We start from the raw sequence: 24,728 nt of genomic DNA, 5'->3' as shown, positions 1-24,728 counted from the left end.
GGTGCCACAGTTGATGCATTATATACCTGTTTGTGTGTATTTCTTTTTTTCCTCAACAGGTGCCTAAGGCCTCAGGATAATATACTTTCTAGGGTTTACTCATTCAGTCCTCATCACTGCAACACAAATTAGCTTCTAAGGTGAACTTGGAAGGCAGAGCAGGGTCTGGGAGGAAAGGAACCTAGCACAGATGAGTGGCATCAAAAGTGCCAACAACATTTTTGAGAGGAACAAGGAACAGTGGCATCTGATCTTGAATAGGAAGATTATAGTAGATTTTTATTTTCTTTTGCTTTTATGTATTCTCAGATTGGATAACATGAGCATGCATCACTTTTATGTAGAGAAAAAAATAGAACTATATTCTTATTTTTTTAATAGCCCATCGAATGGGGGCAAGACTTTGCAGGTTGAGATTGGAGAGCAGATTGCTTCCACGGCGAGAGAACTCTTGGGCTAAAATTGCTAGCAGGGAAGTAAGAAATCTGTAAGGCATGCAGATGAGCCTAGGAAACAAACTTCCTTTCATTTCCAGCTTTGCCAGGAGTCAACTTCAAAGATTCAAGGGAATGAACAACATCCTGAAGGGTTAAGGAATCATTAATTATGCCTCAATCAAACTGGCTGGAATATTTGCAGTTAAAAAACAGAGAGAGAGAGAGAGAGAGAGAGAGAGACAAATGTGAAGATTATTCCAACACTGGAAAAGGCTTAAGACAGAACTTAATTGAAAACAACAACAACAAAAAGAGGATACAGATTGTATGCAGATTTCTATCATGTGCCCAAAAACTGGAAGATAACTTGGAAAAAGAAACCAGTTGTAGCATTAGGGTGGTGAGATCATGAATAATCTTTTCTTCCTTTTTAAGGAATGTCCTTCCATGTTGCTAAATGTTGTTTTTTACAATAACTAAAAATGCGGGGAGTCATTGGTTCAAATTACCGAGGTCTCAGAGGCCTCTCCAGATGGCCTGTTTCTTTTCACCTGCCAAATGGCTCTCATCTGACACCGAGACAGAAGCTGTGCCTTCCCCAGGGCCTGGCATCCTTGAAGCTGTTAGTGGTGATACTGATGCGACTATTTTGTAAGCGGCCAGAAGGAAAGAAGGGAAGGAAGTTGTAGCAGCCAAGACTGAGGATGTGGGTGAGGTGAGGGTTCAGGAATCCCTTGCCCTCCACCACCACCTCATGGGGGTTCTGGCCCAGGCGTTGTCTTTGTCTTTTCCCCCTGGTGTGCTTCACCTTCTGTTCAACCCCCATCCGAGTCCTCCGGAGGTGCTGTGCCTCCCTCGGCCCCAAGGGGCTGGAGCACAGCTGCAGCCAACACAACACAGACTCTCTCTGCTGCCCCAAAGCACAAAGAAAGTTGGTCCCTTGAGGTTTTACTAGGAATGTTTCCTGTGAACAATCAAGGGAGAAGCAGAAGTAAAACACAAGGGAGGGAAAGAGACATTACAGAAACATCAGGGGAGGCTGTCTGTTGGCAAAGGGCGGCTTATTGAGGAAACAGTTCTGAACAGACTGAATCCTTTTGGAAGCTGTGGGACATGTCTTCACACACAGAGATTCAAGCAGGCCCTCATTCCGTCCATCCTCCACCCCTATGTTCATTGCACAAACATTTGCCAAGTGCCTATTATGTGCCATAATTATTAGTAGTATATGGTATTATGCTAATCAAGGTGTTGGTCAGGGCTGCGTTTTATCTTCACAACTCCCCTTTGAGGTGAGGGATGTCTTATCTAAGGAAGTTGAGGCCTGGGGAAACTTAGGGAAAGGAAATAACCTGCACAAGATCACATGGCTAAGATGTAGCAAAGTCAGGATTTGAACCCAGGCTATCAGACTCCAGAGCCCACCTAAGACATGGTCCTTGCCCTTCAGGACCTTCAGGACCTTCAGGACCAAATGGTCTAGCTAAAGAGAAAGACACTTGAAAAACAAATGAACGAACAAAACCAGTCACGCCACGAGATATAAGAGAAAGACAATGAACAAAGCACCAAGGGAGCATCAAGGGGACATGGCTGGATCTGCCTCAGAGCTCAAGGACATCTCTTGGAGGGGTGAAACTTGAATTTGGCATCGAAAGGTAGGGTAGGTAGACTGGCAAGTACATTCGTTTGGGGCTGTATTCATTTTCTGTTTCTGCATAAATCACCGCAAATTTAGCGGGTTAAAACAACACCAATTTATTATCTCACACTTTAAGTTCAGGTACAGTGTGACTGGATTCTCTGCTCAGGATCTCACGTGACTGAAATCAAGGTGTTGGCCTTGACTGCAGTCCTCATGTGGGCTCAGGGTCCTCAGTCAAGTTCACTGGTTTTTGGCTGAACTTATTTCCTTGCAGTTCCGGGGTTGCGGTCCTCGTGTTTTTTGCTAGCTGTGGACCAAGGACCACCCTCAGCTCCTAGGGGCTGCCCACAGTTCCTTGCTTTGTGGCCCCATAGGAAGTTCACAACACAGATGTTTGCTTTCTTCCAGGCCAGCCAGAGCACAGCTCCATGACTATCTCTTCTGCTACCAGTCAGATAAATTCTCTGCTTTAAAAAAATCTCATGTAATTAAGTCAGGCCCACCCAGAAAAATCTCCTTATTTTAAGATTAGCTGATTTGGGGGACTTCCCTGGTGGTCCAGCAGTTAAGACTCTGTGCTCCCAATGCAGGGTGCCCGGGTTCGATCCCTGGTCAGGGAACTAGATCCCACATGCCTCAAAGAAGATCCCACATGTGGCAATGAAGATCCCACGTGTTGCAACTAAGACCCGGCATAGCCAAATAAATAAATACATCTTTTTTTAAAAAAAAAGATTAACTATTCTAATGGAAAACTGATGAATTCATAAAAGTGCTAACAAAAGATCAAGATGAAAAAAAATTAATTACATGGGACTGAGTGAACTGATGAGGATGATTATAATTTTTGTGACTTTCTGTTTGAATAAAAAAAAGAAAAATCTCACAAGGACTCAGAGGCAAAAAATATACAAATCAATTTTCACGGCAAAGTAAAGGAGCTGTTACAGTGGAGAATCACTGGACTGAATGTCAATATTATGACATAGTATGAGTGTGTTTCATGTTTGGTAATTGCAATCATTGTTGCTTTTGTTGTGGTCATCCATTTACAATGCTTGGTGTCAGTTTATTTCTCTCTTGTAAAAATAAAATACAGTGTGTGTGAAAAAAAATAATAATAACATTTTAATTCAAAAAAAAAAAAAGATTAAGTGATTTGGGAAATAATTACATTTGGAAAATCCCTTCACAGCAACACCTAGATTAGTGTTTGATTGAATAACCAGGAGAAAGTGTGTGTACACCAGAGGCTTGGGATTTGGAGAGCCATCTTAGAATTCTGCCTACCACAGTAGGATTTAGCAAATGGAGAAGATGAGGAAGATCAATCCAGGAAGAGGAAATAGGATTAGCAAAGGATTCCGAGAGACCGTTGGAGAATGAAAATAGAAAAGTGAATGCCATGTTTCCAGCAACACGGCAGGCTAAATTCTGGAGAAATCTGCCAAGTCAAATATCCTTAAGATGCTGGGGGCTTCCCTGGTGGCGCAGTGGTTAAGAATCCGCCTGCCAATGCAGGGACACAGGTTCAAGCGCTGGTCCGAGAAGATCCCACATGCCACGGAGCAACTAAGCCCGTGCGCCACAACTACTGAGCTTGCACTCTAGAGCCCGTGAGCCACAACTACTGAGCCCAAGTGCCACAACTACTGAAGCCTGCTCACCTAGAGCCTGTGATCTGCAACAAGAGAAGCCACCGCAATGAGAAGCCCACGCACTGCAACGGAGAGTAGCCCTCATTCACTGCAACTAGAGAAAGCCCATGTGCAGCAGTGAAGACCCAATGCAGCCAAAAATAAATAAATTAAATAAATAAATTTATTTTAAAAAATCCTTAAGATGCTGAGGAAACTATCAAAGGCATGTTTTTACAGGAAGGCTGAGCTGCCCCTCTGAGGCAGAAACAATGGAAAAATGTGACTACAGAGAGGTGAGCAGGAACCAGAGTTTGCCTTGGAGTCATCTGTTAATTCTTGTCAAGTAGATTGGAGATGGGAGACAAAACCTAGGCTGAAGCAGAATGTGAGATTAGAATGGCGATCCTTATGGATACCCCAGAACCCTCAAAGGGTAGAAGTTTCAATGGGTGTAGTCAGATTTCGCTCCCCAAGGGAAACAGTGGAATACTCACTATAGGTAATTACTTGCCTTAAGATACCTAATTTTAGTTCAGAGTGGAACCAAAATAAAGAGGAAATCTTCCCCTGAGAATTCTCAACCAAAAGCCTGCACTCATACAGGTTTGGGGCTGGAGTTCATATCACCTTCGGACCAAAAACCTTTTAAAGTGGTCCTAGGTTGGTAGTTCTCTCAGATTCCTATAAGAAGCAAATCACCTCTAGAGACATGCTTTTTAGACCCAAGCCTAAGACAATTCCCATAAATTTCCTTCAACCATCAGGGACATGTCACCTCTGCTTATCCCAGAGGGGCAATTCATCCTTTGTGGCCATTTTACTAGGATCAACAAGGGAATAATCACAGCTTTTCTATTTTCTATACACTTAAAATTAAAATTTTTACTGAAGTATAAGAGACCAACCAAGAAGTTAAAAAATCACAACTGGGGCTTCCCTGGTGGCGCAGTGGTTGAGAATCTGCCTGCCAATGCAGGGGACAGGGGTTCGAGCCCTGGTCTGGGAAGATCCCACATGCCGCGGAGCAACTGGGCCCGTGAGCCACAATTACTGAGCCTGCGCGTCTGGAGCCTGTGCTCTGCAACAAGAGAGGCCGCGATAGTGAGAGGCCCGCGCACCGCGATGAAGAGTGGTCCCCGCTTGCCACAACTAGAGAAAGCCCTCGCAGAGAAACAAAGACCCAACACAGCCATAAATAAAATAAATAAATTAATTTAAAAAAAAATCACAACTGTACAGCTCAGTGAATTCTGACTCAGTGAAGATACCATGTCAAGAAAGAGAACGTAGCCTACATTCCCAAAGCCTGCCTCACGGCTCCTTCCGGCCACCACCTTCACCCTCCCCTCTGCAGTGGTAGCCACTCTTCTGATCTCTACCTCATAGATTTGTTTAGCCTGTTTTTGAACTTTATACAAAAGAAATCCCACTGTATGGACCCTGTGTCTGGTTCCTTTCATTCAATGTTGGGTTGGTGAGTTTCATCTGTGTTGCCAAATGCAGCTTAAATTTGTTCATTTTCATTGCTGCCTAGTGTGGATATATGACAATTTTTTTATCCCTTTGATTGACATTTGGGTTGTTTCAAATTTGAGACTCTAACAAATAGTGATGCTGTAAATGGTCTTATTCATGTGTTTTGGTGGCCTTGTGCCTTTTTTTAACCTTCGAGAAGAGGAAGAACAATCTTAAGAGAGTAGTGAAGTCACTAGGAGTCCCGCTGTCATCCCACCCTGTCACTTGTGATCATAACATTTTACCGAACCTAGATGATCTGAGATAGTTCTTGTACTCAGTGTAGCTACGTGGAGACACTTAGAAACTCAATGAGAGTCAGAGATGGAAGAAATCTTATATATCATCCAGCCCAGAATTTCCCAAACTTCAACTGTACAAATGCCATCGCGGTGATTTTTGCCATATTCTTGTACCACCTTACCATCACTTAATATTTTTCTTTCCACTGTCTAACTTTTTATCATTTAAAGATCTGCTTCAGCCTTACCTTAAGCAATGACAGCTGTGAACAGATAGCTTTGATGTGCTAGCTATGTTCCATTACACATTAAAATAAACACATAGGGACTTTCCTGGTGGTCCAGTGGTTAAGAATTTGTCTTGCAATGCAGGGGACGCCGGTTCGATCCCTGGTAGGGGAACTAAGATCCCACATGCCACAGGGCAACTAAGCTCGCATGTCACAACTAGAGAGAGAGAATCCCGCGCCCTGCAACGAAGAGCCCACGCACCTCAATGAAAGATCCTGCATGCCGCAACTAAGACCCGGCGCAGCCAAAAAATAAATAAAAATATATTTTTAAAAAAAGCTTAAAAAGAAAGACTACAGTTTCAAATAACCTCCTCTTTGAACATGAGACAGATATTTAAAAAAAAATAAACACATAACTATTTAAATAAATTTGTCAGCCTGCTGCTTCCTGTGTGATATATTCTCCGTGTCTCCTTTTGGTCCATCCCTGCCTTGCTCTGTCTGGGAAGCTGACCCCTGCAGACCGCCTCTAGCAGCTCCCTTGCCTTCTGGCTTTTGCGTGTGTTCAGCTGCGAGGCGTTGGAGGGTAGCTAGAGGTCAGGGTATTCATGCCCCTGGCCTCTGCCCTGCCCTTCCCCAGTTGGCAGTGGCCACATTCTCTATCAAAGGCTGCAGATCTATCTGGTCAGGCAGACCCTCTCTCACAGCTAATAGTTTCATCTTCTTGCCCCTTGTGATGAGAAAAACAACTTTTGTTTTTTCTGAGTTACTGCCTAGGCATTTTACAGTATGATAACCCTGCTCACACCCAGAGTCTGGACATTTTAGTTATGGGCTTGAGTTTAGGTTGCCCGCCCTAAGTTCCCGCTTTGCAAGGCAGTTTTTTTGTTTGTTTTTGTTTTTTGTCCATGCAGCATTGCTTGTGGGATCTTAGTTCCCCGACCAGGGATCGAACCCAGACCCACAGTGTAGAGGTACGTAGTCCTAATCACTGTACCTCCAGGGAATTCCCAGAGGCAGCTTTAAAATAACCGTTTAGAGTTAAGCCCCTGAAAACCTAGTGACCTCCACCCCAGCTTGCTACCCTGCTCTCTCTGTCCTGCTCTCTCATGACCTGGGTTGTAGGATTGCCTTTCCCCCAGCTTCTAGAATCTTGTGAATAATAAATCTTATGACTCTATTTCCTTTGTGTGGGTGTATTAGAACTGTGTCTTCAATCAAGTTGACCCCACGGGTTTCACTTCCTTGAAGTGGGAGCTCGGTTGCTGAGGGAGTTCCGGGCCATGCCCCTCGAGGAGTGGCTCTGTCTCCTCATCCAGCAGGTCATAATGGCATATTCTTTTTTTTTTTTATTTTTTATTTATTTATTATTTTTGGCTGCATTGGGTCTTCATTACTGCGTGCGGGCTTTTCTCTAGTTGCGGCGAGCTGGGGTTACTCTTCGTTGCGGTGCGCGGGCTTCTCACTGTGGTGGCTTCTCTTGTTGCGGAGCACGGGCTCTAGAGTGCGGGGGCTTCAGTAGTTGTGGCACGTGGGCTCAGTAGTTGTGGCTCGTGGGCTCTAGAGCGCAGGCTCAGTAGTTGGCGCACGGGCTTAGTTGCTCCTCGGCATGTGACATCTTCCCGGACCAGGGCTCGAACCCGTGTCCCCTGCATTGGCAGGCGGATTCTTAACCACTGCACCACCAGGGAAGCCCCATAATCGGCATAATCTTAATTCAATACACCAGCTTCTAGCTTCTCAACACATCCCTTCAGGTCGAGGAGTGGTCATGGCTTCCAGATGTTGCAAGTCCCTGGCATTTTACCATCTCCTGTTGGCAGCCTTAATTGTGCCCATCCCTTTGTCAACAATCCCTTCCCTGAGCCCTCCTCAACTTCTCCCTTTCGTGGGGCCATCTGCTTCCTGCTAGGAGGAATGTGATGTCAAACATCACCAATGGTAGGCATCCCTTCCTTCCACCTGTACAGGTGCTAGCTGATACCCAGGAGGGAACTCACTCTTCCAAGGTCCCCCAGCTGTGAGCGCCAGAGCTAGGAATGGTCTCCCCGACTCAATGCACTTCTCACCGTAAATGTTACTTCTCAGGGGAGAAACTGGTCAGTTCTGATAACAGTGCCCGAGTGTTCAATACAATAAGTCCCCTACATATGAACCTCCAAGTTGCGAACTTTCAAAGATGCGAATGTGCATCTGGTTCCAGCAAGGAACCAGAACCTGTGCCATCAACGTGAGGCGTGAGTGAAATTGCAGCTTGCCCTCCGTCTCCTATTGCTGATGATCTTGCAGCTCTACCATCTCCCACCTCCCCTCCCTCCTCCGGTCAGTAACACTTCTTGCCTGTTCACTCTATGCCAGCCCTGTATGCCAGCTGTTGTACTGTACTACTGTACTTCTCAAGGTACTGTAAGATTAAAACTGTTTTCTTTATTTTTTGTTTGTTTTTTTATGTATTATTTGTGTGAAAAGTATTATAAACCTATTACAGTACAGTACTATATAGCCGATTGTGTTCGTTGGGTACCTAGGCTAACTTTGTTGGACTTACGAACAAATTGGACTTAATGAATGTGCTCTTGGAATGGAACTCGTCCGTATGTAGGGGACTTACTGTATTGCAAGTCCCCTTAGTAATCTCTCTCTTACACTCCCTTCCCTGTCCTGCTGCATTTGTTGCTGGACCCCAGATTTACCTGGATCACAGGTGGCTCATTCCTTCCTTCCCGTAACCCAACACTCACGTGTGTCCTGCATCTGCCCTCCCAGAGGACTTGCCTTTTCTCAGACACACCTGCACTCCACCTCTCTGCTTTGATCAGGAGGCCTTCCCAGGGGGAGGCCCAAAGGCCTGACCCAAACACCTCTTCCTCTATATATGCTCGCTGCCTAACTTTTCTCCTCTATCCAGAAAGGATCACTGCCTCCCCTGTTCTCCCAAAACTCTAACTTAACACTGGCCTGAATGGTGACTAGTTGTGTATGTGTTTTCCTGACGACACTATGACTGCTTCTATGAATGATCTTGCTGGATTTCTCTTTCTGACTCAAATAGCCCCTTCATAGTGCTATGTCGAATTAAATTGCATTCATTGGGCCCATCAAGAGCATTAAAGTGTGAAAGATGTTCTGATGAGTCAAAGGTGAATGCCTATCCTGGTCATTTTTAACGATTATTTATTTTCAAATGATATATTGATAAGATGGTCTGAGTCAAGGGTGGGATCCCGGGGCGGCCCTCTTCCCATTCTCTTATTCTTCCCCTGTGAGGCCTGAGGGAAAGGGGCAAGGAAGTGGTCATCCAGTTTCATTACGGGTCCGGGGTCCTCAAACTGAGGTCCTTAGATGGGCAGCACCAGCCCTATAAACCCCAGTGATCATGTGCAAACTGTTGAGTGAGTGTGCGCCTTGGGGAATGGGGTGGGGGAGGGTCGGGGAGGAGCCTCAGAGCTCGCCTTGAATTCCCAGAGGGACTCGGCTCCAAAGAACACTTTGGCCTCCCTGCTTCCTTCCTTTGGCCTTGAAGAGGAAGGAGGCCTTGCTGAGCTCCACATCTGAGGTTGGGTCAAAGCCCCCGCAAGTTATCAACTGTTCTTGCTGGGCTTTTTCCCTCTCTGTATGGATCTCCCATGGGGGCCTTGAGGAAGGGTAGTGTTGGCCTCAGAGGCAGCTTATTTGGGATCTAGGTGTTTGAATCCAGAGTCATAGCCATGTTATTGCCTCTTTCAGACATAGTTCCTGTGAACCTCTGTCCAGGGCCTGAGCTTGGGGGGCAAAGTCCTTTCTGGAGAGCATCCAGAGCTGCCTCCGTGTTTACCATTGATGGTGGGCTGACGCACAGGCAGTCAACTCCCTGCTCCGAGCACCTCAGGGACCTTGGACTGTGAGCTAAAGTGTCACATGTCAGGAGGACAGAGTTCCCCAAAAGGGGCCAAGTTCTTAGACAGCGATATCGGCTCTGGCAGGGAAATCAGGAGCGTGTAGTGATTGTAGGGCTGGCTCTCCAAGACTGTCTCCTTTAGAGGAAAAGAACTGGGTTGGAGGGTTGGGTTTTGGGGTTGATGTGTGGCCAGGGTTTTACTGCCCACTATTCTCTTCTCTTTACTGTGTCTCACTCAGAGCTGAAGGAAGAGGCCTTGGCAATGGGTGAAATTTAGAGGAGCCTGACTGTGGCTTCAACCCTAGCAGGTGCTGGTGTGCCCAAGGTCCTCTGGACCCTTCCACCACACATAACCCAGACTGTCACAGCTCCTACCACCTCCACACATGGGAAAGGGCACCAAACTGGACATTGGGAGCTCAAGTCCTAATTCTCCCAACACCAACTACTTGTGTATTCTTGGGCAAGTCACTTAACTTCTCTGGGTCTTGACTCCCTCAGCTGTCAGAGGGAGATAATAATCCTATAAGTTCCTCAGTGTGACTTTGAGGATCAAGATGATAAGTGTGAACATCTTCAATTTACTCTAAAGCCTGATCAGTATATATTACTAAGATTTATTCTGGAACCCCTTCCTTCCTTTGGGCCCTGCTACATGAACCAAAGTGTGAATGGTTAGTAATGAACTTTTCATTTCCGTTTCCGGACAATTATTTGCATTTGTAACCAAGACCTCCCATGTCTTTATTCAGAGAAAAGAGTAGGGAATAAATTTCAAGTTTGCAGGCAGGTGGAGAAGAGGGACTTCTGAGTCGGAGGGCCCTGCTTCCTTCACGGGAGACTTTGCTGGCATTGCCATCTATTTCCTCATGAAAGGACGGACCTTGTTATCTGCGTCATCAGGGAAATTCTTGTGCAGAAGGCTGAGGGGAAAAGAATTTCCAAGGACAAGACACTCGCTGGGAAACCCAACTTCCCAAACTTCCTCCATTTGTCAGCTGCTTGGAACAAGCTGATGCTTCCATGAGGCTGTTTTCAGTTGGAAAGCTGAAAACACCACAGCAGTGGGAAAGGGAAATAATTCTCTCCTTGCATTCCTGTGTTAGGCTGGTTAAGGGGGAGAAAACTGCCAAAGAGTTTAGTAACGTTTGAAGTCGCCTGTCAAGTTCAAGGTGTTTGTTTTCATGGGATAGGCTGGCAGCTGCTTTCTTTCTCTCTTGCTCAATCCTTCCTCCTGCGCGTTCCATCAGAGTTCTTGTTTCCTATCCAAAGGGCTCAATTCCTTTTTGAGTGATTTCCGTTTTCGAGTCCCTGATCTCTTCTTTATCCTATAAATATGGACACTGATTCATCAAGAGTTTTCCAGTTCACCTTGGTGTAGTCCCGCATCGCCTTTCTCAGCATCTGGCTCATAAATTAATTCTTCTCTCAAGTCTAACTCAATTCTGTATGTCACTTTCCTGTTTCCAAACTCTCATCAGGCTCCTCATTATCTACCGAAATAACTTCCATCTCCTGAGCTCGGCTTTCTTCCATCTGGTCCCCAGGGCAACAGCCAGCACAGACCCAAAGCCAGACGCACTGTTTCCACTGGCTGATGCAGCCCCAGGTTGGGGCGCAAGGCTCAGAAAGGGGCATTTGAACTGCCGGGGAGCCCCATTGCCCTGCTCACCCCGGTGCCTTTGTCAGACACCTGTTGGTCCCAGACACCCTTTCCAAACTCATCTCCTAATTCTCCCTTCTCCCTGCCCTGCTCCCTAGCCCAGCACCCTCTCACTGCCTCTCTCAAAGGCCTCAAATTATCCTGTATCTGCACGCTTGTTATACTATTCCTTCCACCCCAATTTCTTTAACTTCCCTCTAAAAGCCTCCCAAGGCCCATCTCAGATGGCACTTCCTCATCAGTCAAGCATGTAGAGATGGAGCTTGAACATATTGTAGGGGATCTGGGTGGGCTGTTTCCCATGCAGTCCAGAGCTGCACAGACTCCCCAGAGAGGAATCTTCCAGGCTCCTTCCTGGAAGGTGGGGTCAGGCTGCCAGCATGTCTGGACCCCGAATGGCAAGAAGAGCTGGGACTCCCTGAATTTAGAAATTAATGGCATGAGGGAACTCCCTGGCCGTCCAGTGGTTAGGACTCCGCACTTTCGCTGCCGAGGCACAGGAGGGCGTAGGTTTGATCACTGGTCGGGGAACTAAGATCCCACAAGCCACACAGCACAGCCTGGGGGTGGAGTGAAAGAAATCAATGGCATGAGTCCTGTATCCTTCTGTTCTGCACCCCACACTGCACTGTGCCTTGGTCCTCAACCCAGAGGCCCACTCTGTTACCCTCTCCAGAGAATGAAACTCCAGATTTCTGCTGCGGCGAGAGGTGGGTAGGTGCCCAGTGGAATAAAAAAGGTCTCAAGGGAACTAGGAAATGTAGTAATAGCAGACACTCAGAGATTGCTTACCAAGTGCGAACACTGCTGATGGTAAGTCCAAGGTAATTTACATATCCTAGGTATGTAAGGTAATTTACAGGTAAATTATGAGGTAATTTACATATCTGTTTGCATATATAAACATATATTTACATACATTGACTACTCCTCAAACAGCGCTTCTCCTAACCCTCACCTAATGACACATGATCTGCCTGCCGATTCCAGAAGTCCCTGGGGCTCCCGCTTCCTCTGTTTGAGGAATCTGTGGTGTGAAACATTTGCTCTATCTTTTTCCAAGTCAGACTTGGGATTGGGCTCAAAAGACTGCTCGGCCCGTTATTCCTCCTTGGTTTGCGTTCCCACTTCCAAAATGTTACTGCTATTGTCTCCTCCTAAAATTCTTCCCTACAAAGCATCACTGTAAGTATGCTAGTGGGCTAAGAGACGTTTACCTATATGGAGAGAGTTGCCCACGCAACTGAGCTGCCACAGCCAACTCCACGTGTCCTGCCCGAGGCCACACCTTAAGTCAAGTCCAGAGGACAGGCATGTGTGCGTTCAGGGCGCCTACTTGCTCTCGAAACAGCAAATAAGCTGTGTAAAAGGTGGTGATGAATGGATGGACGCAACTCCCCTTCGTACCTCCAGTGGGCAGGCATGAAACTCGGTGTTCTCGGCAACCTGGGTGGAGGAGCCAAGAGCTGCGGGCACTCAGCCTTTTACACCCCCAGCCATGTCAGCATCCCGAAACCACTTATGCTCTCATATGTGACATTAGTTCTGCCATTCAGGAAGCAGCACTACTCAGCTCCTCCTGACCTTGTGGCTGAACCAGCCCTGGGAAATCTCTCCTTCCCTGGACCTGGGGGACAGGGCTTCCGACTTTGCATTTACGGCTGATTCTGGGCTTCCCATGCACAGGTCTCCCCACGACCTGCCACACCTCAGAGTTCTGAAGAAAGGTAAATGCAGAAAGGTTTTTATTCCCCAAACCCCAAGGCTGCCTCCAGGTAGGTAGGCAAGGTTGGGCCCCATGGCCCACCTCTTCGCCTTGGAAAGATTTAGGGCCTAGGACTACTACTAGCCTTGAGCAAAACAGGGAAATGTACCTCTTGGATTTTGCATAATAAGTACACAAAGCTCTAATGTCAACAAGGACAACGTTCCTTCTTTGATGTGGTGCCCTTGTGCAGTGGCACAAGGTGCCTTGGGCAGTTGTACACGGTGGCCTTGGGTCCAAGGCCATCTTTTGGCCTTTCCCCTGAGCTCACAACAAAATCTCCTCTTTATCTTTCCAGTCTGTTGGTTAGGACAGGTCTGCCTGAGAAAGAGTAATAACAGGCAGAGAGAAGCAAGAATGAGAGCATTTCCTCTAATATACATTTATTATTAGTTTTTAAATTAATAGACTCTTTTTTTTTTTAGCAGTTTTAGGTTTAGGTTTATGGAAAATACAGAGTTCCCACACACACCCTCGCCCATACCAAGGTTCCCTTGTTATGAACGTCTTGCATTAGTGTGGTACATTAGGTACAATTGATGAACCAATAATACCTGGTTATTAGAGTCCTTGGTTTATATTAGAGGTCTCTCTTTGTGTTGTACATTCTATGGGCTTTGACAAAATGTATAATGATATGGATTCACCATTATAGTGTCATATATAGAATAGTTTCACTGCCTAAAAAAATTCTGTGGCTATGTTTAGTTTTAAAACCCAAATGCTCTACTCCCTGTACCCACCTCCGTGCTCCACCTCGCTGGGGTGGAGTAGGAGTGGGGGGTGGGGCTGGAGGGGCTGGGGCTGGGAGCTTCCAGAGGAGGCCAGCATTTCTCAGCTTTGTTCTTTTCTTCTGCTCACCCAATATCCCTCCATGAAGAAGATTATCCTCACAAATCAATAAAAGTTGAACCTGTCTGCTTTCCTTCCCTTCCTCCTTCTTGGGCTGCCTCACCTCAGATCCAGCAGTGAGAGGAAGTTGGCACTTTCTTAAGGAGAAAACCTTCCAATGAAAACATAAGTCAAAACGAGTTTACTGGCAAAGTTCACATGTTAAAAATAGTGTTGGGTAATATAGTTGTGCCTTGTATACTTCTGCGGGTTTCTGATAACAGAGTCAAGTCATGTTCCTTCCAAGAAAACAACTCTGCTTGTCCTGTTTGGGCATCAAGGAGACAACCACATGGGCAGGGTGACTGTCAAAATATGTAAGAATTTGTAGGGTATCGGTATGTATTAGTTAGGATGCACTGAGTCATGCTGCAGTAACAATCAACCTTCCATTAGTATCTTTAAAATGGATTTATTTCTTGCTCCTGCATCCTGCTTCTCCTGCATTGGTGGGGAGGGGGTAAGCAGGAGGAGTGTTCTGTCAACTACAGTTCATCAGAAGGATGCTGGCCATGCAGCTGGAGGAGGTCCTGGAGGCCCCATCTGCGCCGGGATCAGCCCTTTCCTTAGATTGTGAGGAGGTGTGGAGGGGTCCTGGGCAGGGCTGGCTTCGTGGCTGTGTGACTTGTGCAGGTGTATAGATCCCCATGTGTTCAGAGGGTCTTGTGCTTGGTTTAATTCTCAGCTGACACTGTCCTGAAATTCTCAACAATTTTTAAACAAGGCATCTTGCCTTTTTCTTTTGCACAGGGCTCTAAAAATTATTGTAGGTAGCCATCCTAGTCCCAGCAGAGGGTGGGTAGAAGTGCATTCTACCCACATGAATGGGGTAGAAAGTCAGAATGGTAGAAGTGCATTCCAGAAATAGGGAGCAGCAATTTTTTTTAACCAACCTGTATGAAGCGTTTCGATTAACAGTTGGTATGGCAACTAGTGCATATCGGCCCAGATGTGGGTTGACGTGATAGTCCCTAAAAGGACCCACATTCACTAGGACAGTCATTTGGGGTAGAAGTGATTCCTTAGCTTGGAAATCAGAATTCAGAGGCCAGGTGAGGCACTCCCATCTCTTTCTGAGTCTTCCTTTCATGAGTCTAGATTTTAAGGAGGAGAAATAAAAAGATATGACCTCCTCGCTGGCGAGGGTTAAACATGGTACTTGCTACATGGCATTAGGATGGGAACTAAAGTGGGATACGTCTTACATGTTCTAATGAGCAGTCTTTGCAAACAGTATTATCATTTTTATTACTCTGAGGTTATTCCTTTCTTTAAATTTTTTAAAAAATTTATTTATTTTTGACTGTGTTGGGTCTTCATTGCTGCGCGCCAGCTTTCTCTAGATGTGGTGGGCGGGGGCGACTCTTTGTTGCAGTGCATGGGCTTCTCATTGCGGTGGCCTCTCTTATTGCGGAGCTCGGGCTCTAGGCGCGTGGGCTTCAGTAGTTGTGGCACGTGGGCTCAGTAGTTGTGGCTAGCGGGCTCTAGAGCACGGCCTCAGTAGCTGTAGCGCACAGGCTTAGTTGCTCCACAGCCTGTGGGATCTTCCCAGACCAGAGCTTGAACCCGTGTTCCCTGCATTGGCAGGTGGATTCTTAACCACTGCGCCACCAGGGAAGCCCTCCTTTTTTTTTTTTTTTTAATACATCTTTATTGGCGTATAATTGCTTCACAATGCTGTGTTAGTTTCTGTTGTACAACAAAGCGAATCAGCCATGTGCATACACATGTCCCCATGTCCCCTCCCTCTTGAGCCTCCCTCCCACCCTCCCTATCCCACCCCTCTAGGTCATCGCAAAACACTGAGCTGATCTCCCTGTGCTATGCTGCTGCTTCCCACTAGCTATCTACTTTACATTTTGTAGTGTATATATGTTGATGCTTCTCTCACTTCACCCCAGCTTCCCCCTCCCCACACCATGTCCTCAAGTCCATTCTCTACGTCTGCATCTTTATTCCTGCCCTGCCACTATGTTCATCAGTACCATTTTTTTTTTAGATTCCATATATATGTGTTAGCATACGGTATTTGTTTTTCTCTTTCTAACTTACTTCACCCTGTATGACAGACTCTAGGTCCACCCACCTCACTACAAATAACTCAGTTTGGTTTCTTTTTATGGCTGAGTAATATTCCATTGTATATATGTGCCACATCTTCTTTATCCATTCGTCTGTCGATGGACACTTAGTTTGCTTCCATGTCCTGGCTATTGTAAATAGAGCTGCAATGAACATTGAGGTACATGTCTCTTTTTAAATTATGGTTTTCTCAGGGTATATGACCAGTAGTGGGATTGCTGGGTCATATGGTAGTTATTCCTTTTTTAAAAACTTTATCCCTTAGCGCAGGGTTAGTAAGTACCAAACATGCATGCTCTCACCCTCCCCTTCTAATCCTCTTCTATGCTAAGTCTGTTATGGCTGGTTAATCATATCACTCTTTCCAGTTGATCCTGGATGTGGTCTCAGAATCTGCCCTCCCTCCACACCCAGCACTGCAGGCAGTCACTAAAATCATTGTAGGTTGGGACCCAAGGAAAATCCTAGCCATCTCAGTGCTCGCCTTTAGTCAGGTTCAGCTTAAATATTTCAGCCTATGATAGCCATGTTATGGGATATTGTTGTATAATAATTTATTCAGTCTTTGTCCTGGATTCCTGGGATGGGTCTTCTAAACTCTTGGAATTTCCTGAATGTTAGGGGTGTCTTTATTATTCACAGCAGGCCCTGGGACCACACCTGAGCTCATGTTGATGAGGTGACTCCTGGTGGGCCCTGGAGTTTCAGGATAAGGGTTGGCCAAGCCAGAAAGACCAACCAGGTGACTACAAAGTTGGGGTTTTGAGTCAGGTGATATTGGTCTGGAGGGGTGGGGGGGCTGAAGATTGAGTTCAATCACACTTCTAGTGATTCAATTAATCAAGCCTGTGTAATGAAACCCCAAGAAAAACTCTGGACACGGAGGCTCAGGTGAACTCCCTGACTAGTGAACACATAAAAGTGCTGGTGGGTGATGTGCTCTAGATTCCACATGGAGAGGACATGGAAGTTCTGAGTTCAGGACCCTCCCAGACGTTTCCCTATGAGCCTCTTCACTTGGCTGGTCCTGATTTGTATCCTTTATAATAAAATTGAAATTGTAAGTCTAGCACTTTCCTGAGTTCTGAGAGTCATTCTAGTGAATTATCAACCTGCGGGGGTAGTGGGAACCCCCAAATTTGTAGCCAGTTGGTCAGAAGTCTGGGTGGCTCAGGGACCCCTGAACTTGTGGCCGGCATGTTGCATGAAGGCAGTCTTATTGGCGACTGTGCCCTTAGCCTGTGGAGTCTGCACTAACCCTGAGTAGTTAGGTTCAGAATTGCATTGCAGGAATGCAGATGTGAAAGGCAAAGAGGAAGCCACGCTCCCCTGAGGCTGCCATGGTAGCAAGTGCTGGAGACGAGGCGCTCTCCAGGGGCAAAATGGACCTTTGCAGACCTCACCTGCCCTTGCAACTGGGGCTTGTTCCTCCATTGACAATGTCAGAGGAGCTGGACTTCAGTAATGAAGTATGCAAATTTCCCCAGTCCCCATAGGTACAAATGAGGTCACATTCATGACCTTGTTTCTCAAGTTCTTTCCTACATCCACCCCTGCGAAGTGCCTATGCCCCATGAGAATTTCTGGGAGTACCTGGGGGTGTTCTCATGAACACGCAGAGTCAGCTGTTTCCGAGGTCTGCTGGACACTGCTGCTTCCACCGGACCACACTGTGGTGGGTATCTTCTACTTGCCCCTCCAGACTCTCTCCCCACCCTCCCTGCCATGCTCAGTGCCCTGCAAAGCTGACCTTTATGAATTGCCTCATCCAAGGCTACTTTGTCTTGGCCTCTGGTTAGGTTCAGCCAGTGGAAGGCACTGAGGGCAGGGTGTTCATTGCCTGCTCCCTCCTGCAGTGAGTTGGCTGATTCCCTTAACAAAGGCTGCAGCTCTGACCAGGCGGCCACTTCCTTGCTTGTGCCCTCAGGTCCAGGAGAGGTAAAGCCTTCCTGCTGCTGTTAGCCCTGGGATGCTTTCCAACCCCTTATAGGTTTCCCTTCACTGCTCCCATCTTTGTAAATGGTCCTTCTTCAAACTCTCCTTAGTTTGAGATGCCATTTGCTTCCTTTTAGGACCCTGACCACATAGACACCACTGCTGTTTCCACTGTATATACATCCTTGGGGCCATCCCACCTCCCCTTGAGCATCACTGATAATTCTACTCTGTCCTGTTAAAGTAGAGCTGACACAGTGCCTATGGCAGTGTGGGAGGGAACATCTCTCCCTGCTCGGTGTCACTCTGTTAGAGGGGTCTCAGCAATGTACTGTTTGTGCTCCAATGTCTTCTAGAATTTTAGAAATAGCTCTTTTTTGACCTGCATGAGGCTGAAGGAGCCTGAGAGGTCTGGGTCTGGGAGCTCGCTATGCCACTAAATGGCTGTGTGCCCTTGGACAAGTCATTCTCATTTTTAGGCCTCAGTTTCCTCACCTGTAGCACAGGGGTTGGACTTAGTGTACTTCATGTGTGTGTGTGTGTGTGTGTGTGTGTGTGTGTGTTGGTCATTTTCATTTATTTTTTTTTAATTGAAATATAGTTGATTTATAATGTTATGTCAGTTTCTGGTGTACAGCAAAGTGATTCAGTTATATATATATATATTTTTTCATTATAGCTTATTACAAGATATTGAATATAGTTCCCTGTGCTATACGGTAGGACCTGTTGCTTATCTATTTTATATATAGTAGTTTGTATCTGCTGATCCCAAACTCCTAATTATCCCCCCCACCTTTTTCCCCTTTGGTAACCATAAGTCTGTTTTCTATGTCTATGTGGACTCAGTGATTCTTAAACTGCCCTGGGCCTCCAGTCTCACTTTAGCCAGAGTAGCTCCTGTTTGATCTATTTTTAGAATTTGGGCTTTCGTGAAGATTTCCTTTAAAGCATGGATTCCATGGCTTTAAAAATGCTTGACAACAACTGGACTAGGTAATTCTAAGGTCCCTTCCAGTCCCAACATTTTTTTTTTTTTTTTTTTTTTTGGCTGTACCGCACAGCTTGCGGGAACTTAATTCCCCAACCAGGGATTGAACCTGGGCCTTTGGTAGTGAAAGCACGGAGTCCTAGCCACTGGACTACCAGGGAATTTCCAGTCCCAACATTTTTGAGCATAAAATCAACCTTGCCTTCCTAACCACTGTGCCAGGGAGGGTCTGGTTCCAAGAATTAATGGAAAACTGATGGTTATAGCCTGTCTCCTGCCAGGCTCTGTCATGGCAAATCTCCCGTGACCCAGTAAATCACTTTGCTCCACCCCATCCATCTTTGGCATCTTCTCACTTACTTCTCATTTACTTCTGCCACTCTTCCTAGGCAAGGGGAAAGAAAAAACTGATTTTAAACCAATTGCATAAAATGCAAACCACCCCAACAAATAAAAATGTGGAAAAGATGGCAGCTTTAAATGAAATGGCTCCCGAGGTTTGCAAAGGCTTCGTCCACAACAATGGAAGCTGGCAGCCCCTCGGTGGTTTGTCCCAGACACTTGGTGGTGGGGGAGGGGCACTTGGGAGTCGAGGTACCTGGCAAGGTGGGAAAAATTACTTGCAATTACGTCGTATGTTGATTTCTATCAGTCAAGTATCTTCTTACATTTCTTGACAAGAAGGCTTGTAAAATAGAGTGGGCAGGGATGTTGAATCACTAGGGCTGTTGACATAAGAGAGGGTGGCTGGAGGGAAGAGGGTGCCAGAGGAGAAAGTGCTAGAAGGAAGAGCAGAAAATGAGCTTTACTCACAATTCAGTGTTGTCTAAATCGCCCCTGAGTCCGGTTTCCCTGCAGCCCTAAGGTGGAGGTGGGAACCACACCGGGGGGATTGGGGTAGGAGCTGCATGGGCACTGGTGTCAGGAGACCTAAGTTCCAGTCTGGTCTCTGACAGTTATGAGGTAGACAAACTGAGAGAGTCACTTCAGCTCTCTGAGACTTCATTTCAGGTACCGAGACGTACGGGAAAATGATAGCACCTGCCTCACGAGGGTGCAAGCAGTGAACAAGTGAGCGATTTTTTTTAGCAGGTTATTGAGCTATAATTCACAGAGTGTAAAGTTCACCCTTTGAAAGGATACACTTTCATTGTTTTTCATGTATTCAGAGTTGTGCAGCCATCACCACTATCTCATATTAGAACAATTTTATCACCCCTAAAGTGACCCACATCCATTATCAGTCACTCCCCATTCTCCCTCCCGAGAGACTTATTTTCAGACTGTTTAACGTTGTACCCATTTTGATTTCTATCAAACAGTTGGTTAGTAGTAACAGTTGGTTGTTGCTGCACAATAGTCTGCTTCTAAGTAATATCATGAGTACGTATTAGATTTAGTAAAAACTGTCTTGAGAACTGTGTCAGGAGTAAGCTCAGCAGGGGAATTTTAAAGAGAAAAAAGCTTAAAGACCACAGTTTATTTCTGTCTCATAGAATAGCCCAGGTAACTCCAGGTAGCTCACTGTTCATCTTCTCTAGGATACGGCCTTCTTCCTCAGGATCTGAAATGTCAGCTGGAGCTCCAGCCATCACATCCTTGTTCCAGATAGCAGAATGCAGAAAGGGATGAACATTGCATGCTGTTGGCCTTGAAAGAAGAGTCTCAGAAGCTACCACACAACACTTCTACTAACATCTCATTGACCACAACTCAGTTATACAGCCACACAGAGCTGCAAGGAAGTCTGGGGTATTTAGCCTTATTCCAAAGATCCAATGAAAACTGGGATTTGCATTATTATGAAAGAAGAGGAGAACAGTATTGGTGTATGTATCAGTCAGCAAATGCTATAATTATTCTGCATAACAAGTCACACAAAACTCAATGGCATACAACAATGAGCATGGACCTTTCTTGCTCTCAGGTCTGTAGTTGGGCTGGGAAAGGTCTGCTTGAGGCTACAAATCTCCTGGGTTAGGATGAAGGCTTCAAATTGGCTCTCGTCTACCTTCCTCCATATTTTCCTATGACCAGCCCTACTAGGGCATGTTCCTTTCATGGCAAATGGCAGGAGCCCAGGAAGTTGAGCAGAGACGCATGATGCCTCCTGAGTCCTCTTGAGCCCCTCTTGCCCACACTCCATTGATTCAAGCAGGTCATGTGGCCATGCCAACATCAAAGGCAGAGATATAGTCCATTCACACTAATGCGTACCACTGCAAAGTCACATGTCAAAGACGGTGAGAGTAAAATTCGAATTCAGGAAGGGTCTGAAAAATGGTAAACAATGATTCATCCTGTGACAGAGAACAACCAACTTTGCCAGGAAATGCAATATCCGTGGTTTTGGTCCCCCAAGACCTCCCAGGAGCCTAGTGATGTTGCTGTTTCTTTAACTGCAGTCTCCTGCTCTAGCTTCCCACTTCTGATGGCCCCATTTTCCAGGTGGGAGAACAAGGCTAGCCCAGCCTCCAATATAAGCTTTCTCGGCCACAATTCCTAGTTCCCGGCCTCACCAGCCACCCTGTCACCATTTCCTCAGAGGTCTTGCCAAGAGAAGCAGGGTCTCCACGAGATTCAGGACTCTTCCATGTGGGACCAGGCTGCCATTTTCCATTACTGCAGTTCCCAGGGGTCCAGCCAAGGTAAGATCTGTTTCTCCTGTTCAGTACCCCAGACACAAAAGCTTTCTCGTGCTGCTTTCTCATAGAATAAGGGTTGCTGATACAGCTGGCTGACAGTGAAGGCCCAGTTAGCCAGGCCCTCTAATCACAGAAAAGCCTGTTTATCTTTCCCGGGGTAAGACGGAGTCTATGGAAGTGAAAATTCAGAACTCAGATTAGCTTTTCAAAGGGTGACCTTTCCATAGTTTACATTCTCAATAAATCAACCTGCTAAATTGTAATTGGTTGAGGCAAAATTCCGAAAGGTTTGGTCAAATTTTGGCATAAATAACCTTCTGTGTATTTCAGTATTGCCACTCTGCTTAGTCCATTTCCATTAGTAATGCAAATAGCATTTTCTGGTGTACAGCCCAAAGTTAGCATGTATTCAGGAGTTGGTTAAAACAGCCATTTTCAATAAAGGCTGTGACCTCTCTGCTACCACCCTCTTCCTGTGGAGATTTTTTGGGTGTGGTCTTTGCAAGCTGACTTATAAACGTCCTTTCAGAAAGGTAATCTAAAAAACAAGCCACATGTTTCTTGTAAAGTTAAATATCCACCTATTTTATGGCCCAGGAGTTCTACTCCTAGATACTTTTACCTTAGACAAATGAAACCTATATCCAACCCACACAAAGAAATCTACATAAAGGTTTATAGCAGCTTTATTCTTAGTAGCCAAATGCTGGAAAAACCCAATGGTCCATCGGCAGATGAATGGATAAACAAATTGTGGACTACACATACAATGGAAAACTCTTCTGCAATAAAAAGTAAAGGATTACCAATATACAAAACAACACAGATGAATCTCACAGACATGCTGAGGGAAGGAAACCAGACACAGAAGACTACATGATTCCATTTATATGACACAATCTTAGTTCATCTGGGCTGCTATAACAGAATGCCATAGACTGCACGACTTATAAACAACAGAAATTTATTTCTTACAGTTTGGAGGCTGGGAAGTCCAAGGTCAAGACACCAGCAGTTTCGGTGTCTGGTGAGGGCTTTCTTCCTGGTTCATAGAGCTCCCATCTTCTCACTGTGTCTCACATAGTGGAAGGGGTGAGGGATCTCTCCAGGATTCCTTTTATAAGGGAACTTATATGGGCTCCACCCTCATGAACTGATCATTTCCCAAAGGCCTCCTCCTAATACCATCAACCTATGAAATTTAGAGGGAGACAAACATTCAGCCCATAACAGACACTCGAGAAAAGACAAAACCAATCTACGGTGAAAGAAGAGTTGGGATTGATTGGAAAAGAACAAGAAGGAACTTTCCAGGTGATAGAAATGTTTTATGTCTTGATTGGAATAGTGGTTCCACCTTGTAAATATTTGTCAAAACTCATCACACTCTGTAGGTTAGATCTGAGCATTTCACTGTGTATAAATTATACCTCAATAAAAAATATTTTTTAAAAATCAGGCTATTTCCTCAAATGGTCTAAGAGCAAACTTAGGAGATCTGTGTCCTGAACATTAATGGAAACACTGATGACCTTCAAGCTGGAGAGGCAGTTGGGGGAACATGTGGTCGGCAGCCAACTGGAAACAGTTTCATTTCGTATCATCAGTTAATCATTTATGAAAGCGTTTCTGAAAATGGAGAATGAGGTCCATCCAATTAGGTTCTTTTCTTAAAAAAAAAATTATTTATTTATATGGTTGCGCCTGGTGTTAGTTGTGGCAGGTAGGCTTCTTAGTTGCTCCTTAGTTGTGGCATGCAAACTCTTAGTTGCAGCATGCATGTAGGGTCTAGTTCCCTGACCAGGGATTGAACCCGGGCCCTCTGCACTGGGAGCACAGAGTCTTATCCACTGCACCACCAGGGAAGTCCCCCCAATTAGGTTCTTAAAGTAATTTTACAAGTGGCTCTCAGGTTCTGCTCAGTAAACTCAAAATGTCATTACTGGTGACTTTTATGTCAGGGTCCCATTATGCTCCCTTGCTGAGGAGCAGGGCTTGTCCAATCCCACAGACCTGGGGACTGGAGAGATGGTGACATTTTGGTCACAGCCCCACGTGAATCATCAGATTCTGAAGGTGCCACAGAATTGGATGATCCTGTTAGCTGGGGGTCAGGATGCCTGGAGTGAGATTTTGTTCTTCCAATAACCTACACTGACCAATAAATCCATCCCCAAAAGAATCTGAAAAAGAATAGATACATGTATATGTATAACTGAATCACTTTGCTGTACACCTGAAACTAACACAACATTGTTAATCGGCTATACTCCAATATAAAATAAAAAGTAAAAAACAAAACAAAACAAAGCAAAAAAAAAAAAAAATCCATCCCCAGCCATGCTGACACCCAGCCAGAAAGAAACAGTGCAGTGACCTTGGACAAGGCGTCTGTTACCCCTGCTCCAATCTATCCAGGGCCTCAGGCTCCTAGAACAGTTCGTTCATTATGACACTCCCTTGACCAAAATCCTTTATAATCCCTATGCTACTGTCACTGCCAGGAAAGGCGGATATCTCCTCTGGGCTGAAGGCTTTGCTTTGTTTGATGTGGCCTGAGACTGACTCAGGCCGTAAATTTTCCCCAACAGGCTCAATAGGGCAAGTTCTTCTGGCAAAGAGCTATACCGAAAAAAACAACATGCCAACAAAAAACAGTGTAGAAGCTGCAAAGGAAGCTGGAAAGTCCTTTCTTTCCTTTTTTGTCAGATTGTCTTTGGAATGAGGTTTGCTTCCCACCCTGCAGAGGTGAGAAGAACCTCCCAATCAGGGGAGACCATTGCTGAGTGCTGTCGGTTGCTGGTTGGTCCCAGCCAGTCTCCTGTTCACCCGGCCTCCTGGGATGATGGCGTACAATGTACTTCAAGGTCTTGGCTAAGGGAGGGCCCCCTCCATTCTTTGTTCTCCCAGCCACCATCTTCTTGGTCTCATCCAGAACGCAGAGGCATGTACACACAACCACACCTCCACACCACATCCATGGCACACAACGCAGAAACACACACACCACACACCATTCTTATACTACCCCCCACCCCACACACACATACAGACCACACATAAACACACATCACACACATATAGTGCATATCTAGACACCACACACACACGTTCACTCGCTCGACTCTTGTCAACTCTTGTTCTGGGCAGGAACTGAGTTGGTACCA

At 45.7% G+C, this 24,728-nt stretch overlaps 1 pseudogene across 1 annotated transcript in view; it reads left to right on the top strand.

Moving 5' to 3' along the window:
- Positions 1-9,153: 9,153 nt before the first annotated feature.
- LOC309643778 (BTB/POZ domain-containing protein 9 pseudogene) overlaps positions 9,154-24,728 on the top strand; it is a 36,505-nt pseudogene continuing 20,930 nt past the window's right edge. The window contains exon 1 of the transcript in view: positions 9,154-24,728. This exon is cut by the window's right edge and continues 20,930 nt beyond it. The product of the transcript in view is annotated as a BTB/POZ domain-containing protein 9 pseudogene (transcript).

This window comes from Balaenoptera physalus (assembly GCF_965194825.1).
Source record: "Balaenoptera physalus genome assembly, chromosome: 15".
Taxonomy (NCBI): Eukaryota; Metazoa; Chordata; class Mammalia; order Artiodactyla; family Balaenopteridae; genus Balaenoptera; species Balaenoptera physalus.
This window is presented reverse-complemented; position numbering and strand designations above follow the sequence as displayed.